This window comes from Hordeum vulgare, chromosome 1H (genome assembly GCF_904849725.1).
Source record: "Hordeum vulgare subsp. vulgare chromosome 1H, MorexV3_pseudomolecules_assembly, whole genome shotgun sequence".
Lineage (NCBI taxonomy): Eukaryota > Viridiplantae > Streptophyta > Magnoliopsida > Poales > Poaceae > Hordeum > Hordeum vulgare.
The window spans coordinates 409,925,556-409,931,555 of record NC_058518.1 but is presented as its reverse complement, the minus strand read 5'-3'; positions in this window follow the sequence as shown (position 1 = coordinate 409,931,555).

Here is a 6,000-nt window from a genome sequence, read left to right as displayed (position 1 = left end):
GCGTCCACGACGCGCCGCATCAACTTGGAGGACATCGGGGAACACGACGTACTGCAGATGGCGAGCGAGATGCTCCGCTATCGACCGACGCGAGGGGGCTTCGACGCCTGGGCGGACCACATCACAGAGTTGATCGCCATCGCCCAGAAGGCCATCCGACCCCACTCTTCTTCAAGGCCACAGACGTCGGGCCCGGGGGCTCACGCCTCGTGCCGGTCCCCGAGCCTGCAAGAGACAGGGGCCCTCTTGCGCTGGGCGAGGCCGAGAGAGACGCGACGCATGCTACCCTCCTCCTCTCCAGATCCCGGTGGTCGGCTCGAGGCGCGGAATGCCGGCGAGCACCAGGGGCGCGAAGAGAACGGGAGGACATTCGATGCACATGCCGGCACGCACCACCAAGACCAGGTCGGCCCCCCACAACCCGAAGCGGACTGGCGGGAGCGCTCCCTCAGGCGCACCCAGCAGAAGGCGGAAACGTCAGCGCGGGCGAACTACGGCAACGGAGGCACGTCAGGATACCAAGGGGGGAGTCTGCATCGGGCAATAACAGGAGCAAGCGACTTCATGCGGAGGCCCATCGCAAGAAGATCCTCGAGCAATGCGACCGGGGGGATCTCCCCCCGCCGCAGAGAGGGACCGCCACTGTTGCGCTGCTGAACGGCTTTGCAGGCCGATCGAACACCTACATGGAGCCTTACATGGAGCCTTATGTACCAGATTATGTAATACCTCCTGACTCTTTCATCAAGGAAGAGCCTCAGGCGTCCACCCTAGGCGCTAGTCCACCTCAGGAGTAAGGAACACTCTGGGGGTCCCCATCGAGCTGGCGGAGCGCTGAGCCTAGGAGACGCGGGCAGGGAGGCGCCCCCAAGCCGCGGGGCATGACTCCAACCGCCGCCCCCACGGAGGAACTGCGAAGAACCGGATCCCCGGCCATAGGAGTACAAGTCAGAGAAAGCGACGAAACACAAGTGGCGCGAGCTACCCGCAGCAACTACAGTGCTGTTGTGGGCGTCGAGGGTCGGGCCTCACGAGGCACCCCTCAGACGCGAAGAGGCCATGCGAGGTAATTTTTTGGGTTCACCGCCCTAGGGAGTGTCTGCTAACGCATGAACTTCCAGAGTTTAGGGCACGCCTTTACGCATGCTTCCATAACTTCTGTTGCACCCATTCAGCGATCTGACATCTTGCCTTGCTTGCATCTTTGGGAGATCTGCCCCCCCCCCATTCGGGGGCTCCGGCCGGTGCGCGTCACCCCGTCACGGGACCTGGGGAGGCCCCGCGACTTCCCAAGGCCACAATCAACAGGATGAAATGGGGGCCGCTTGAGCATCAAAAGGGGGCTCCTGAGCATCGAGCCTCAGGGGCCTTATCGATCATAAGGCCACCTGCCACCCTTGATGTCGTCCACGAACATTCGGTCGTTATCACGGGTGGCAGGGCTTGACCCCGTAGCTGCATTCGTTCATTCGGTCGCAAGCAACAGTGGTTGGGAATTGTGCAGGACTGGTTCTTGGTGACGCAGAGCCGCTCGAACATCAAAGGGGGCTCCTGAGCATCGCGCCTCAGGAGCCTTACCGGTCACAAAGCCACTTGGCCATCCTGGTGTCGTCCAGGCACATTCAGTCGGTATGAGGGAAAATGTGCGGGACTGGGACCTGCCGCCGTAGAGCAGTAGAAAATCCATCAACCAGTCTGAGGAGAAGGAGCGCGTGGGAATGGGGGTACCCAGACCTACCTGCCTACGACCCACGGTTGGCCCACTTCATCGACTAAAAACCGACAGGCCCGGCATCACTCAAGGCAAGGCCCTCGCGAGGGGCCAAGCCTCGCGAGAAGGAATAGTATCAAGACCCGCAGGGGGCCTCCTCAGGACCCCTCTGGAGTGGCGGATATTCCGAGGCGAGACCCAGCCTCAGGAGAAGGGTGACGTGGGGGAAGGACAGGAGAGCAGCCGACAGCGGGACGGTGCAGTTTCCCCTTTAGTGCAAAGGGGGCAAGGACGTACCAGGGATCCCCAAGGCATCTCCCAAAGGTTCCCATTCTGGTGCAACAAGGCCACCACCGCCCACCCGCAGGACGGACATCATCCCTGGACTAGACCCCGCTGCGCAGGCAGCCACTTTGCACGTGAAGACTACTTTTGGGCAGGGGGAACATGTTCCCCTGTCCACCTTCGAAATTGGCCGTTGTGGGATCCCTTCCCGCCGAAATGATATGGGAAGAGGACCGGGGCCGCCACTATATAGAGAGGATAGGTTACTTCGTAGAGGAGGGGATTTGATTCATTCGCCCATTGACACCACACAAAGGCTACCTAGCCTCCGGAGGCCCTCGAACACTGTACTAGTTCATCCAGCAACCTCCACGAGAGGCAATCCACCAAAGCAGGAGTAGGGTATTACGCTTCTCAGCAGCCCGAACCTGGGTAAACTACCGTGTTTTGTGTCTTCCTCGCCATCGAGTGAGTTCTATGCCATCCCTGACGAGTAGCGAGTTAGGTGAGGCGAGCCCGTGAGAGATCTTCGTACACGCCCCTAAGTTCGAATCTTTAGGGTTTTGCGGAGCCCGAAATCCGATACAAGCACTCGAGCTTAGGCCAGATCGGCTTGCAGATTAATCAGGTGCACCAAAGACAAAGCAGATTTAGTTTAGGTTATTTTTCTGTTCAACAATTTAAGGGCTAATGAGTACATTGTATATGCACATCAATTCTTAAGTTAACTAACTAATAAATTGCAATATATTTGTTGTTCAACCGATATAACCTTTATAGAAAATAGTTGGTGCATTACATATACTCCCTCCATTTCTGAATATTAATCAATTTAAATATTTTAATATAGAATACATACAAAATAAAATGAGTGAATCTACACTCTAAAATACGTCTATATTCATTCATAAGTAGTCCATATTCTAATCTCCAAAAGGACTTATATTAGAAACAGATGAAGTATTTCATAATATTAAACAAAATGCCATCTATTTAAAGTTAATATGACTTAAATGAGAATATCCTTTAGTCATATTAATATTTCAGTTAAAAGAAATTTTTCATATTTTAGTTCATCACTTGCATTTCTCACCGGGGCCCCCAATTCATGGAGACGCCCCTGAGTTTCCATAGCTTATATTGGTAGATATAAATTGTGAAATAATAGTATACATTACCTAATCTTTGAAAATTATTATGCAACTTGTCTTGGCAGTACATAAAGATTTGATTTATGCTTATGTGCACTAACCTATCTCACGAGTTCTTTTTAAGTATTGTGTGGATGAAGTTTTTGAGACTTAAGCGCAACGGGGATATAAGAGGATTGAACGAGATACAAAAGCTTAATCTTGGATTCCCAAGGCACCCCAAGTAAATCTTTCAAGAAGTCTCAAACATCTAATCTTGGGGATGCTACGCATCTCACCTTTCTTCATCAACAACTATTGGTTAGCCTATGTTGAGCCTAAATTTTTATTTGTCCGCATGATATGTGCTATTCTTGGAGTGTCTTTTGTTTTATTTTCTGTTTGAAATAAAATATCATATCTGAAAATGTTTATTGAAAGAGAGTCCTCACATAGCTACTTAATTGTTTGACTACTCATTGATCTTCACTTATATCTTTTGAGAGTAGTTTGATTGAATCGCTCTAGTACTTCACTTATATATTTTTTAGAACGATGGTGTTGTTATTTTGAAGAAATATGGTCTCACTCTTAATTTAGATTATTTTGAGAGTTAGTAGAAACTTTGAAGAAATCCTCTCTTGCTTCACTTATATTATTTTAAGAATTGAAAATTTTAAAAAAAATAGTGCTCTCGTTCTTCACTTATATTCGTTCGACAACTTGTTATTAGCAATGGCAATTTTCTTTTAATGAAATTGGTCCCAAAGTGATAGATATACAGGGGAAATATAACAAAAACTTTCATGAAGATCATTGGATGTTAAACTTGATTCTTTGCAATAGTTTTGCGATATGAAGATACTGATATGTGAGTTGTGTTGATGAGTAATTATGCTTTAGTAAGAATATTGGTGTTAAGGTTTGTGATTCCATATGCATGCACATGAAGTCCATAATTATGCTATGAAATTACATCCTACTTGTGTTGCATTGTTCAGTGTTAGTTATGTTTAATGTTCACTTATGATGGTTTTCGTTCCTTGGTTGGGCGCTTCTCAATCTATTTGCTAGCCTTCACTTGTACTAAGCGGGAATGTTGCATGTGTATCCAAATCCTAAACCCAAAGTTATGCCAAATGAGTCCACCATACCTACGTATATGCGGTATTTCACTATTATTCTAAGTAAATTTGTATGTGACAACTCTAAAATTCAAAATAAACATTTGTTTTGTGTGCCCGTACCGCTCATGAAGCAGCAAGGGGTGGCTGGTATCTTCCATGTTAAATAGGTTATTCTCAAGATGAGTGTTTAGTCACTTGTCATTGCACGAGAGTATGGCAGTAATAGGGATGCCCAATCCCTAAATGCAAAGAAAATTTATTTTATGTTGTCAAATAATAAATTCCTTGCAAAATATTGGTATGGACGGTACCCGTGGATGCGGCTAACCGTGAGTGTGAAAAATGGTGGAAAAGGAATAAACTTTATTTTCAGTTTGGGAACTGCCTATGATTTGTTTAGCATGGAAGATATTGGGAACTCTTAGTCGTTTTCATTGACAGGAAAAGCATGCCACCCAAAATATTTTATGTCTTAATTTCTTCGCCTTGAGCTCTCGCACAGCTACAAATCTTTGCTTCCCTCTGCAAAGGACATATCTATTTACTTTATGCAATTTTTATTTTTATTTGAGTCTCCATCTTCTCTTACAAAGCACCAACTACGGAACACTATTATCATACTTGAGCATTGGATGTAGCTAATATTTGAGTGTGTTGCATGAATGGATCAATGATTGAGCATAATGGGTTAGGGAATGCTTTCTTTAGCGTTGATATTTTGAAAGACTTGGTTGGTTGTTGATATGCTTGAGTATTAAAGTTTTCATGTCAAATTATAGACTATTGCTTTGAATCATCTACAAGTGAAGAAGTCCATGTTATAAAGAAAAGAATATGATGAACATGTTAGGCAAATTCCACATAAAAAATTCTATTTTTATCATTTACCTACTCGAGGACGAGCAAGAATTAAGCTTGGGAATGTTGATACATCTCCAACGTATCTATAATTTTTTATTGTTCCATGTTGTTATATTATCATTCTTGGATATTTTATAATCATTTTATAGCAACTTTATATCATTTTTGGGGACTAGCCCATTGACATACACTACTGGAATCTGCTGGTTTGCCGACAGCCAGAGCTAACGGCAAAGGACAGTTTAACTGATGGCAAAGGCTTTGCCGTCAGTGAGCTGTCGGCAAAGGTGTCGGCCAAGATTTTATCGGCAATCACCTTCTTTGCCGACAGCCGAAGCTCCACCGACGGCAAAAACATTGCCATCAGCTTTGTGGCACGGGCTGACGGCAAAGAGCAGTGGCGGCAACGGCGCAGGCCGAGCTCCATTAGAAGGTTAACGGCAGGCTTTGCCCACAGCCGTAGCAAAGCTGACGGCAAAGCCTCCCCTCTTTGCCCACAGCCGTAGCAGAGCTGACGGCAAAGCCCAAACACCTGGGTCCCCTTGGTCGCCTCTTTGCCGACAACTAGAGCCCAGCTAACGGCAAAGCCTACCCCTGGGTCCCCTTGGGCCACCTCTTTGCCGACAGATTTGTCCCAGCTGACGGCAAAGCCGAAAAATAGGTATTCCCAGAGTTGCCAGAATGCACAGGCTGCTGCCACGTGTCTTCTTTGCCGACAGCCCACCGATGGCAAAGCCTTTGCCGTCAGTGAGCTGTAGGCAAAGACCCTCTTTGCTTTTTTTCATATTTGTTTTCTGTTAATTCCCTGCATTTGCAAAACATAGATACAAACAGCAACATATATATATTGAATCTACCCCTAAACAGCACCACAAGTGCATCACAA